The following is a 13,481-nucleotide window of genomic DNA, read 5'->3' as shown; positions in this document are numbered from 1 at the left end:
AATGATGGCATACGGCACATTGATTGATAGGGAGCTCAAAAAACCCCGATCCGTGTAGAACAGGAAGTCAGTCTTCATGTTATTTTTGAAGTGTTGCAGGCACGGCAGTTGGCTATCGCTCAGCTGCAAAGTCGCCCGGAGACTCCCAACGTAGTAGCGCCGGAAACACCTCCTTACGCTGAGCTAGTACCCAAGAGATCAAGTAACGACGGATCGGTAACCGACCCCTCCGTAGTGAGGATGCTTGGGAATCTCTTCGAAAGGATCGAATCAGGTTCGTGGAAGCTCTTACAACAACTGTCTCCCGAGAAAACCGTCCCGGAACTCACTTCACAGAAACTCGAAATGCCGAAACCCCCTAGGTGCGACAGGACCTCAGATCCCTATGGGTGCACCACCACATATGCGTGCTCATTCAAAGGCAGCGACCTCCAAGATGATGAGTTCGGGCCCGTCTCGTTGAGGAAGTTCGAAGAAACTCTCTCGAAAGAAACCATGACGCAGCACCATCGCCTGACACCTGACCTCACAGACTCACCTACCATACCAGCATGGTCCTCCACGGAAGCACGCACTGATGCCATCAAAGCAGTACGGAAAGGGCCCGATACACCTGAGGCCAAACAAAGAAGAAATGAAATACCGCGGGAAGTCGCACCCCATTCCCTGATAGGACGAATGAGATCGCTCTCGGTTTTGGACGATCGGGCAACACAGGCCTTCACCAGAGGCCTGAACAAAGCATGCCTGACGACTCCAGGACATTTCAAGCGAAGCCTGATCAGATACCCAGCCGAAGTCCGGTTGGATTCCCACACCCGGCACTAGCCACGAATCAGGGTTGTGGACAACCGTTCGGGAACTTCCTTGGGTTCGGTATATCCAAGCAGACTCCTGCCAAAGAAGCTAATGCCAAACAGATGGAGGTATCATCCATGCGCTATGAATGGAAGGAACGACTCGAGATGCAACTCACCTCACAACAATAGGGAAATAGCCTGAGGACAACACCCTCGAGGAACCGCCAATAGAACCAGATTCAACAAGGCACAACTGGCAAGGAAACCCCACCCAACCGAGTAAGATTTCAGCGTTGCTATACCAAACATCGTGATCACCATAAGTGAAATCGGGAATGCCAGGCAGCTCAGACCTATTCGACCAAGACCCTTTCAAGAGAACCATGGCCCGGCGCAAGAACCGCAGGGTGCGCGCGGTCACCGGCTCAAAAAAATGACAATTGTGCTGTTCAATAGAGATCACCACCAAGTATCATCAACCGGTTAGGCTCAGATCTAGCTCCAAGGGAGGAAGGAGATCGGGAAAAATGAAGCTGACAAGCCACGGCGTATTTCCACGACAGTAAAAGGGCAGCGACACCCATCAAAGATCCGTGAAAGTGTCCATTGCCGGGGAAAGACGGGTCCGGGGAATATACCCAAAGGACACCCTTACATCCAAGGAAAGGGACGCCGAGACTTCGCCTCGGCCTCGTATTAACGTGATTGGTAACCCCCTCCCTCATTTGACCTATTTCAAATTAAGCATATGTTCATGAGTGCAGATGGTTCGATCAATTATACCGACGATGTCAGGACAAAGCTAATGGGGCTGTTCGGACTAACGAACCAAATCCCTCCCACACCTTGAATCTTTGATGGATTCCAGACGCCGATTGCCACAACAATCAGGAAGGCCTCTCCCTCTATACAGCCCGCCTGAGCTCGGGCTGGAATGCCAAGCCTGCGAAACACGGACATTTCACTCAAATGGCAATGGGCACACCGCCCAGAGGTGACTTCGACCACACTCTGCCAAAGGGATGAAACTCCATGACAGAGGTGGGACTAAAGTATTCGACAAGGAGCTACACGCAACGAGAGGAAATCCCTGACTATATGACCCATCACCGAAATCAATGCCTCCGCCCTCGAAGGGATTAAAGGGCGAGCAGAACACATCTTCGGCCAAGCCTGGTTGAACACAGTAGAAGGCTGTATTAAGGGCTCATGCCTCAAAACGGCAGAAACATACCAGACCTCGAAATGTCGCCTACACATCCTGTAGCAGGGAAGAACTACTCCGCTCCCCTATTGTTTCTTTTCTTTTGCTAACCTATATGCATGCAATCAGCCAAAACATTCATAAGTTCTAACTCCACTTGGAGATCCGAGGCCTCTGCAGGGTGTGCCGTGATCTCTTCCCTCGACCGGACTTCCAACCTAAGGAGGGTTCCGCCAGTAAGATTATTAGCAGAGCATCACACCCCTAGAAGAGGATCCCATGAAATCGCGGGCCTTTCTTCTACAGTCAGACGACACGCGATGGCCTTCTCTTAAGGACACCGTCCCCTCGGAAGGGCCAATAAATGGCAGGCTAAGTTTCAAAACGGAATCATGTAAACAGATCAGATGATCAGAGGAGCCACACCCACGCGGGCCAAGCTCACAACAACGAGACGACATTTATTTACAGCCTATATTTACGCCAAGAAATAAAGATTATCTTTTCGGCATTTCATACTTCGAAAAAAGCTATTTTGGCATATTCGCAGCAAAGGCCTCTCCGCTGAATATGTCCCGAGATACTTGGAGACTTAAACGGTTCAATCCCACACGGCCCCAGGGTCGGAACCTCGGGTTCACAAAGCCCTCACAATGCAACTCCAAGTTCACGAGAACCAGTCTTCAAGCTTAAACAAACTCGATGACTCGGAGATTGTCGCCAATCGCCGAGCACTGGAAAATCCGAAATATAAGACCCCTAGTAGGCAGACTCGGCATAACCAGATCTATTCTACATCATACAAACTGTAAGACCTCAATAGGCATGACAAACTGTAATACCTCAATAGGCATGACAAACTGTAAGACCTCAATAGGTATGACAAACTGTAAGACCTCAATAGGCATAAAAACCCCGAAGTTTAGGCTATACATCGCATTTGTAAGAATTCCTAAAGGGCATACCCTCGGTATAGACGCCTAAACTATCGCTTGGGATCAAAAATGGCTACGGCCAAACGCACATGACTACGGTCAAAATGGCTGATACAACCAAAATAACGTGACTCGGGGATGCCCGACTGTCACGAAAAATTGCAGGACACTACTTCGAATATACTTCGGAAAGAACCGGTTAAAACAGGTTTCCCTCAACAGGCAAAAATGAGCTCCGACCATGTTAGCTCCAAATCGTAAGAGCGTCAATCTACTCGACCTATGAGCTATGAACCTTACGAGGTGCTCGAAACATCGCCGACAATGACTTGAAATAGAGGTTCCTCTGGAACCGATGACGGGTCAGGCAAAAATACTCTAAAAGACCATAACGAGCGGAAACAAAGCCAACAAAAAAGCCCACGAGCAAAAACAGCGTAAGAGCCATTGTCGCCAGCTAAGCAAACCTATGGGCCTCATATTGAAAGGTCTCTATGGCCAAACAGCATAATAGCCATTGTCGCCAGCTAAAAAATTTTGACAACTTGAGGATTAAAATGAGCTCAAATCGTAACCCGATTTGGAGACCGGATCCAAAATATTTAACTATGCAAGCCTCCGGGCCACATACTGAAAGGTCTCAACGACCAAGCAGCATAACTGACACTATCACCAGTTCAAAAATATTTTGGGGTCAATTAAAGCTTGAGCCGCAACACGACTCGGAGGCTGGACCCGAAGCTGTTGAAACAACCAAACGCCTAAGGGCAAGAAATAAAAAAAATCCATCATTGCCAGCCTGAACAAACGCAAAACTCAAGGGTATATTAAGCTTGAGTCGGACCCCGACTCGGAGACTGAACCCGAAGACAGTTAAAGCATGCAAGCCTAAGTACAAATCCGGAATCGAATTGACCCAAAGAAAACTCCAACAAGCAGACATACAGAAGATACAAGTTGCGGGGTTTCCCCTCTTATTACTACATGTCACACCTCCTTTTTGCGCGCCCTCCCCGAAGGGTTAAATGCGCGGGTGGAGTTTTTCCAATTTAAGTGACAATATTCGAAATGGGATTATTTATTTAATTCAGAGTCGCCACTTGGGAAAGGTTTGGCTTTTGGTGTCCCAAGTCACCGGTTTATCTTGAATCCCAAATCGAGGAAATTTTCGACTTTTCCAAATGAAGTCTGCGAACCAGAAATTCTAAGTAAGGAATTCTGTTGACCCGAGGGAAGGTGTTAGGCACCCTCGAATCCCGTGGTTCTAGCACGGTCGCTTAAATTGTTATAATGGCTAAATATCTGATTTAAATACAGGTTGTGACTTATGTGCTTTTATTAAGTTTAAACCGCTTTTATTATTATCATTTATTTTATAGAATTGCAACGTCGTGAAAATGCATCTCGAACCACGTCACAATCAATGCACCCGTAGTTGTTAACACATTTTTGACTCTGTTGAGACTTGGATTTGGGTCACATCAATGTGCACCCGATTTTTAAGAATATAATTTACTTAAAAGTCGCGCCTAAAGAAATCTGAATGCATTATTGTCTTTGGGGAAGGCAGTCGAATTCACTAAACAGTCCGTCCCAAATTCTAAGTATTTATCATGATTAATTATTGAGGGCCCCGCAATTTGCATTTTTATTCGGCGAGGCTCGTCTCATTATTTTAGAAGGGCACCCTACAGTGGCTACATTTCTACTGCGTTTACCTTTAAAGAGAAGGGCGATGCCAAACTTTACTTGTTTGAACAAATACAGACTGAATCCTTATTATGTTTGCCGAACCTAAACTTGTTTGATTACCTGATTGATTGTTCATGAGGTGAGAGTTGCCTCATGCTTTGTCTTCATCGAGTGAATACGCTTATTAATTTGCTAAGTGAGATTGCAACAAACTAACAACATATATTGAGTTATGTTTAACGACCTCCAAGTTCCATTTTAGCACTCTAACCTATTTGAAATTGATAAACGAAATCGGCTGTTTATTAGGAAAATTACTACTAAATGAACTCGAAATGACTATTAGTTTCTCCCAACAATCATCACATTATTTCGAAACAAAGAATCTATACCGGAACCCGATATCGAACTTATATTGGAGCACATAATCTGACAGGAAAAGCTGGCCTTCATAGCCAACTCTTAATGTGGCTGCATGAGGGTTTGTTTGGGATACATTTATCCCGGACTTAATACCATAGATTTGTCAATTCAGAGGTATGTGTAAAATACATACAAGTGCTTACCATGGCTCTATGTTATACAGTCATAACTAAACCAAACAAGTGTTATACTGAACTGAATGTATACTAAATCAAAACATGCTGTCTAAGTCATACTGTCATTACTGTTGAGCCATGCTATCTAACAGTTCACTTTAAACAGAATGTATGCTAGTTTATACAGAATATTTGCAGTTTGCAGTAAAAATACAGGCCCAACTAACATTCGAACTATCTTTTACACCAATGCTATAATATAAACTGATATTCATTTCTCTATTATCTGCTTCAACTTCAAACTTTCAACAATACATGGTTCAAAGGTTGTGTACCTGGGAATATTTGCAATTGAAGAAGAGGGCAATCAGTAGAGTACAATGATAACAGAATGCAGCAGCAATCACAGCACTATCAGTAGCAACAAGGCAGAATAGCAGCAGGCAAAGCAATACAGCAAGAAACAGGCTCGAGTGCAGAATTGCGACTATGGCCAATAGAAAGCAAAAGCCAAATAACAGCCACCCCCAGTGGAGTAGAATCAGAACTCCAGACAGACCAAATCAGTAGTAAACCGAAAAAAACACTCGATTAATAGACACAAACTGGACTTTCCAAGAATCAGAACTGATTTGAACAATTTGAACCACTGAAACCCAATAATAATAGGAGGAAAAAGTTTCTGATTGTTGGTTGTATACCTTCTATCTCTTCACCTCTCTCTATCTATGTTTTCCTAAAATCAGCCCTATCCTTTCTCTGTGTATATCTATTTGTATGTATTTCAGCTCTCAAGGTCCAATGTCTGTATATCTTCCTTTCTCTTTCAAAGAATTCCTCACAGTCTCCTTCTTTTTTTTTCTTTTTCCCTCCAGGTTTAGTCTTGTTTTTTCCAATTTTTCTCCTCTCCCCCAATTCTGTATATCTTTTATCTCCCAGATCCTCCTCCTTTTATAAGCCTCAACACCATCTCTTTTAACAGCCTGTTTTCAAAATGTCACAGTACCCCTCCCATGTGTCTTTTACCTTTTCAGATCCCAATTAGTTATTTAAGTATATAACCTCCATCAACATTCCCTGGCAGACTTACTTTTAAAAGGTTTAATACTTTTTAAACTTAAAGCAAGGTATGGGCAGTAGAATATGTCTGACAGCATATGCTGTCAACACATTTTAAAATTAAAAGCCCTTTTATGAAGGAAACAGGCTGTGCACAAAGCACATGAGGTGCACCAATGCACATGCTGTGCACGAGTGCACATGCCTTCCAATTCAGAATTTAAGCACTACTGATCCAATTCAACAGCTATAAGTAAACAAAACTGGTTCTTAATTGATCCAGGCAAATGTTCATCAGAAGCAAATCGATTTACTTTGTTCAGACAGTTGAAACTAATTGACGACACATGTCGACTCGACTATATTAGCATTAACATACACAATCGTAGCCAAAAATCAGACATTTAAACAGTATCGATACATGGTTCGAATTATACTGACTAAGCAGAAATACACTCGAGGAGTCAACTAGTCAGTCCAAACTTGAAAATCAGCTACTTGCACAACATTTACATACACATTATCAGAACAAATGGAAAGACTCACTCAAACAAACAGAAGTTCAGGCAAAGTGGACAAACAAAAGTTGGTAAAATTAAAACAAATATGAACAGACTTTTAAAACAAATCAACGGACTAAAACAAAAATAAAGAAAAAAAGAACAAGACTCACCTCAAATCTTTGAAAAATCAAAACCTTGACTTGGATTTGGACCAACCTTTCTTAAGGCTGAATGGACTTTAAACGAAGTGTTTCTCAGATGAGAAACACTTTGATTAAAGTCCATTAGACCTTAATCTCTTCGGTTGAACCAGTGAAGGAGGAACAAAACTTTCAAACTTAGATCTGGGATTCAGGCTTCCCTGATCAGATTCGGACCAAACCAAGTATGGTTTGGTCACGAGGGGGGTCTGGGGAGTGTCTGGTATGAATTTGAAGCAGATCGGTGTAGATCAGGTTCCGACTCGAATCTTCAAATGAAGATTCGAGAAGGTGGGATAAGATTCGAAGCATGGGGTTGATAGATTTGGGTTCAGGATGGCATGGGGGTTCTATGGTGTTCAGGGGAAGGTCACCGGCGTTCATGCCGCCGGGTTCCTGGTGAAGGGAGATGGGGGCGGCTCTAGGGTTCCGGGGTTCTTTGTGAGGATGATGAAGGGCAGGGGTATTTGGACAGGGGGTGGGGTATGAGGGGCAGCTTATATATGGAGTGAGTGGATGGACCTCAGCCGTTGGATGAGGCATGACGAAGGGCCAAGATCCTTCCACTTGAGGGAAACAGTGTCGTTTCGAGTGTTAGGGGCAGGGTTGGTTCGGGTAACGGGTCGGGCAAATGGGGTTATGGGTGAGAGATCCGGATCGTTGGATCAGCTTGGTTTGAATGGTTGGGATGGATTGGCATTGAAACGACGTAGTTTTGGTGTTAAACTACGTCGTTTTGATGCCTGGGGAATGGGCTGTGTGGACCGGTGGACTGGGCTATTTGCTTGGGTTCCAAATTTTGAAATGGGCACGGCCCAAATTCATTTTACAACAAATTTTTGTCTTTTTTTTCTTTATTTCTAATTTCCTAAATACACAAACTAATTAAATAAAACTAAGCACCACTAATTAAACTTAACATATTTATTTCACGCGTATAAAAATGTTAAAAGTAGGTAAAATTAAACAAGGCAACAAATCAGGACAAAAGAAAAAATGCGTATTTTTGTAATTTTCCATCTAACAAACGGGTCATGGTTTAAATTACGCATGACACATACATTTTTAATTCTTTTGGAGCGATTGTCGCGTAAAACAAAAATCACGTGCTCACAGCTGCCCCTCTTTGTTCGGAAACACGAAGAGTTTTCGTGCAAAGATAAAGTGAGCGTGTATGAGCGATTTTTGCCTATGGACTACTCCGTATGAACCATGTTTTTAAAAGATCTGACCGAATCTTGCTTCAAAGATTTCCTACATATCCTGGGCTAAACAGGAATCAGGTCAATGTAGTTCGGGAAGTTTTGGTAGCTGGGACTACCATGGGATTGCAATGCTTGCTGCTACTGCTGCTGCTGTTGTCACTGCTACGTTACTGGACCGCCTTATTACAACCAAATGGAAATTGGAAACTGAGCTAACTACTTATGTGTATGTCAACTGCTAGTTACAAGATTCCTATCTATGATTCTTTTACGACTTGATCTTGGGTCTTAGCTGATTCTGCTTGTAGACTCCGATCTGAATCTTGATGCTTGCGAGTTGTGGTGACCTGTTTAATCTCTGGGATACTGAGTGAGACGCGATTGGTAGGGTTCAGGGCCTTAATTAAATGCTGGAGTCGATCCGCCTTCCATTTACTCCGAATCTTGGGACATCTCTTTTTCTTCTTTTTCTTTGTTGATTCCGAGCTGGGACTCAACTCGTGGGGTCATTTCGATCCATGTGGGTCGAGGTTAGACCTGCGGGAGAAAACAAACGAATGAAATTTTCTGCCCCAGTTTCACTAGGAAAATTTCGTTAATTATTCGCCAGGAAGTTCATAAAATTGATGAAAGAGGATATACATGTTCAGTTCAGGGTTGGAGCCCTAATACCGACTAGCTGGGGAAAGGTTCAGTTTAGGGTTAAAAACCCTAATGCTGACTAAAAGGAAAATTCAGTTTAGGGTTTAAAACCCTAATGCTGATTGCAGGAAAAAGCTCAGTTTAGAGTTTAAAACTCTAATGCTGGCTGAAAGGGAAAAGTTCAGTTTAGGGTTTAAAACCCTAATGCTGACTAAAAGGAAAATTCAGTTTAGGGTTTAAAACCCTAATGCTGATTGCATGGAAAAGCTCAGTTTAGAGTTTAAAACTCTAATGCTGGCTGAAAGGAAAAAGTTCAGTTTAGGGTTTAAAACCCTAATGCTGACTAAAAGGAAAATTCAGTTTAGGGTTTAAAACCCTAATGCTGATTGCATGGAAAAGCTCAGTTTAGAGTTTAAAACTCTAATGCTGGCTGAAAGGGAAAAGTTCAGTTTAGGGTTTAAAACCCTAATGCTGACTAAAAGGAAAATTCAGTTTAGGGTTTAAAACCCTAATGCTGATTGCATGGAAAAGCTCAGTTTAGGGTTTAAAACCCTAATGCTGGCTGAAAGGAAAAACTCAGTTTAGAGTTTAAAACTCTAATGCTGGCTGAAAGGAAAATTCAGTTTAGGGTTTAAAACCCTAATGCTGATTGCATGGAAAAGCTCAGTTTAGAGTTTAAAACTCTAATGCTGGCTGAAAGGGAAAAGTTCAGTTTAGGGTTTAAAACCCTAATGCTGACTAAAAGGAAAATTCAGTTTAGGGTTTAAAACCCTAATGCTGATTGCATGGAAGAGCTCAGTTTAGAGTTTAAAACTCTAATGCTGGCTGAAAGGGAAAAGTTCAGTTTAGGGTTTAAAACCCTAATGCTGACTAAAAGGAAAATTCAGTTTAGGGTTTAAAACCCTAATGCTGATTAAAAGGAAAATTCAGTTTAGGGTTTAAAACCCTAATGCTGATTGCATGGAAAAGCTCAGTTTAGAGTTTAAAACTCTAATGCTGACTGAAAGGAAAAAGTTCAGTTTAGGGTTTAAAACCCTAATGCTGACTAAAAGGAAAATTCAGTTTAGGGTTTAAAACCCTAATGCTGACTAAAAGGAAAATTCAGTTTAGGGTTTAAAACCCTAACGCTGATTGGCTGGGGATAAAGTTCGAGAATACTACACGATCTATTTTTGAGTTTTCTTGTTTTAATAGAAGATAAAAGGGAGTTTTGCGGGAACTTACCTTTTGAGTGAATTCCTTATTGCCAAAATGTTTCTTGTGCCCGTGTACCTTCTTCTTTGGGCGACACCTGCTTCTTGCACGGTTGTCTTGGATTAACAACTGTTTCAACTTCTCAGACAAAGAACAATTGTTAGTTCGGAAATGACGGTTGGTTCGGTGACCTTGATCGTTCCCAATTGCTTCGTTGCGTCTTTACTTCTGTTGCGAAGTCCCGCCATTGATTTGATTCGAATGGCGAAACCTTTAGACTGCACAGGCTTGTATTTCCGGATTCTGTGATGACTTGCTTCGTAAGGCTTTTTTTTTTTTTTTTGTGTCCCGTTTTGCTTGGAGGTTCTTAACGGGGATTTTATTGGAAGTATTTTGTGGGAATTTGTACAACAAAGGAAGCTCTGTGGGGAATATTTACAAAGTGGATTCTTTGTGTGGATTTTTGTACAATGGGGCTGGGGATTTATCTCAAAATGAGTTTCCCAGGGTTTGTTGGGGTAAGCTTGTTGGGGAATATTTACAAAAGGACTCGCTGGGGATGCGCCGATGAAATTCCAGCGGGGAGACTTTGTGGGAGATTGTACAAAAGAGAAACTCTGTGGGGTTCTGTACAGGGGGAGACTCTGTGGGGATTTGTCCGAAGGTGGACTTGCTGGGGAAGATTTCAAGATTTCTCTCTTTTTCCTTTACTCCGGAACACCATCAAACGTCATGATTCATCATGCTTGGGTAATCATATCAACGAGATGAGGTGCTTTCCTTCATGAGACGGGATTCCGCGCAAACAAACCTGCCACCTGTCCTTTCCGGTGTGTCCTGAACTCGGGGTTAAAATGCGAAAGGGATTCGAAAAGAAACAAAGAAAGGGGAAAATAAATCAGAAAAGGAACACCCTTCTCGGGACGAGGAAAACTTATCTGAGGAAGATAACGCTGGCTTTAAATGACATGACATGCTCTTTGGACTGGACGTCTGACCTTCTAAGAGCTTGCATTTTCCTGAACCAGAACGGATTTGTGATTCCAAACTGGTGGCACTCTGCCGAAACTTTCTTGGGATGGCGTCATTTTTTCGGCCAACAGCGCCCTTTGCGGGTTTTCGCTGGCTGACCTCTCTCATTTCTCTTCCTGTCATTGCTTGATAGCACTCTTTGCGAGTTTTTACTAAACAAACTCTCTCATTTTGGTTTCTCTACTCCCGTCGCCTCGTGGTGCCCGAAGGTTTTCACCGTCGAGACTCTCTCATTTTATCTTTCTCAAATCAGAGTGTGCTGGTCTCCATTCGTGACGCTTATTGGTCCCCCACCATATTTGGTAATTGATTTGAAGGCTTGTGCTTGGTAAAGAAAAGGTAGATGATACTAACTTCTAAACTGCTCGACGTGCCCCGGTTTCAATTTCAGGGTGAATGAGATTTTATTGTTGGTGTGACTGAACCTCAAGGAGAGGCTGCCTACGTATCCTTTCGGAATCAAGTCAAACGTAGTTCAGGCCTCAATCAATGTTTTGTTTTTTTTTGTTTTTTTTTCTTTTTTTTTTGTTTTGTTTTTTTTTGTTTTGTTTTGTAAGCGGCTCAAAAGTTGGTAGAGAGAATTGGGTAGTTTTTGGGGAGTAGTGGGGAATAAACACCTTCGCCATTTTCAACGTGTCAGGACTATTGGAGTATGATTTAGACGTAGTACATCTTGACCGCATCTGCATTTACTGCTGTGTCGGGGTCATTTCCTTCGAGATCACCTAAATACAATGCTCATCTTGGCAATATTTTCCTTACGATGTATGGACCTTTCCAATTTGGAGCGAACTTTCCTTTCGCTTCTTCATGATGCGGCAGAATACACCTTAGTACCAGCTGACCTACTTCGAAATTCCGGGGTCGGACTTTCTTGTTGTAAGCACGGGCCATTCTTCGTTGGTATAACTGTCCGTGACAAACCGCGGCCATTCGCTTTTCATCAATCAACGTCAATTGCTCCAGTCGAGTCTTAACCCACTCGCTGTCCTCGATTTCTGCTTCGACAATGATTCGAAGTGAAGGAATCTCTACCTCTGCCGGTATTACGGCCTCGGTCCCATAAACCAAAAGATAAGGAGTCGCTCCCACCGATGTGCGTACCGTAGTGCGGTACCCCAATAATGCAAAAGGTAACTGCTCATGCCACTGTCGGGAACTTTGTATTGTTTTCCTCAAAATCTTCTTGATGTTTTTATTTGCAGCTTCCACAGCACCATTGGCTTTTGGCCGATAAGGAGTGGAATTCCTGTGTGTTATCTTGAATTGCTCGCACACATCTCCCATCAAGTGACTGTTCAAGTTTGCTGCATTATCTGTAATGATAGTCGCAGGAATACCGAAGCGACAGATAAGATTTGAGTGTACAAAATCCACTACAGCTTTCTTGGTGACCGACTTGAGAGTGACAGCCTCTACCCATTTCGTAAAGTAGTCTATGGCAACTAGTATAAACCTGTGTCCGTTTGAGGCCTTTGGTTCAATTGGTCCAATGACGTCCATGCCCCAGGCGACAAATGGCCATGGTGCGGACATGGGATGCAGTTCCGTGGGAGGTGCATGAATCAAATCACCGTGCACCTGACACTGATGACACTTCCGAACGAAACTAAAGCAATCCTTTTCCATGGTCATCCAGTAATAACCTGCTCGAAGGATTTTCTTCGCCAAGACATACCCGTTCATGTGAGGTCCACACACACCTGCGTGTACTTCGTGCATGATCTTTCTTGCCTCCTCGATATCGACGCATCGTAAGAGATTGAGGTCTGGGGTCCTCTTATATAACAATTCACCGCTTAGAAAGAAACCACTTGCATGTCGCCTAATGGTCCTCTTCTGATCTCTAGTAGCATGCTCTAGGTATTCTTGCGTCTTCAGGAACCTCTTGATGTCATGGTACCAAGGCTGCGTATTTGATCCCGCCTCGATTACACTGCAGTAACCGTGTCTTTCCTTGATTTGGATTTCCAAAGGATCGACGTGGGCGTTGCCCGGGTAGGGTAGCATAGAAGCCAGAGTAGCAAGTGCATCTGCCAGTTCATTGTGACACCTCGGAATATACCTGAACTCTATTGAGGTAAAGCGCTTGCTGAGGTCCTCCACATGTTGTCGGTATGGGATAAGTTTGACATCCCGAGTTTCCCACTCGCCTTGAACTTGCCGGATGATCAGGTCAGAATCTCCCATAATCAGTAAGTCTTTGACATCCTGATCGATTGCCATATGCATGCCCATAATGCAGGCTTTGTATTCAGCTGTATTATTTGTGCAGAAGAAACAAAGTCTAGCTGTGGCGGGATAATGCTGACCGGCAGGCGAGATCAAAATTGCCCCAATCCCTATACCCTTGGCGTTCACGGCTCCGTCAAAGAACATCTTCCAAACATGAGCTTCCTCCGAGATCACTTCTACGGTGTTTACCTCTTCATCTGGAAAGTAGGTATCCAATGGCTGGTATTCCTCATCGACCGGG

Source organism: Nicotiana sylvestris, chromosome 5, assembly GCF_000393655.2.
Source record: "Nicotiana sylvestris chromosome 5, ASM39365v2, whole genome shotgun sequence".
Taxonomy (NCBI): domain Eukaryota; kingdom Viridiplantae; phylum Streptophyta; class Magnoliopsida; order Solanales; family Solanaceae; genus Nicotiana; species Nicotiana sylvestris.
This window is presented reverse-complemented; position numbering follows the sequence as displayed.